Source organism: Myotis davidii, unplaced genomic scaffold (assembly GCF_000327345.1).
Source record: "Myotis davidii unplaced genomic scaffold, ASM32734v1 scaffold2023, whole genome shotgun sequence".
In the NCBI taxonomy this organism is placed as follows: domain Eukaryota; kingdom Metazoa; phylum Chordata; class Mammalia; order Chiroptera; family Vespertilionidae; genus Myotis; species Myotis davidii.
Window position 1 is genome coordinate 31293 of NW_006294346.1, and position 771 is coordinate 32063.

Genomic DNA, 771 nt, shown 5'->3' on the forward strand with positions numbered 1-771 from the left:
TGTGGGGGTGGGAGGAGAGCCACAGAGATAGACATACAGATAACTCTAGGGTTTTCACTTGAGCACCTGGGCCACTAGAAAAAACGCTGAGGTCCACTGAGGCAAAGGAAGTGCCCAGTTCCACATGGGTCCACAGTGGCTTCATCCTCAGCCAAGGCCTAGCCCTGATGTGAGAGCTGTGGTGGTGTGGGTATCATGAGGGGCAGAGCCTCCTCAAAACCAGGCACCTTCTCTCGTTGCCTCTCAAGTCCACACCCCGGTGCTCCCCATCTGGCTCTGTTTTCTTCCTTTTAGTCTTGTTTCCAGAAGTACTGCTCCCTGGAGACTCAGATCATGTGCTTCTGATTCCTTTGTCCTGAAAATAGGTGGCATGAGCCCCATGAAAGCCTTATGTGGCAGAGGCTGGAAGCAGTGGTGGGGAGGAGGAGATTTCTCCCTTGGGGTTGGGTAGGGCTGTGTCTAGAAGTCCAGCAGCATCTCCAGGGCAACCAGGAGAGAAGAGGAATCCTCTCAAGCCAGGCCAAACAGGCAGCTCCCCAGGGCAGCCTTCCTTTGAGGCCCTCTGGTGCCCACCCCGAGCCATGGGTCCAGATTCTCTGACCCTCCATCTCCCAGTTCTTCCCACACATTTCCTCCTAGGAGTCATGATTGTAGCATTTGATTTTCCTCACTCCCTCCTTCCTACACAGCTCTGCCACTCCTCAGGACCTCCTTTCCAGTGGCTCCATGAGCCTGGCTACCCAGGGAGTCTCAAATAGCCCCAGCAGGCCC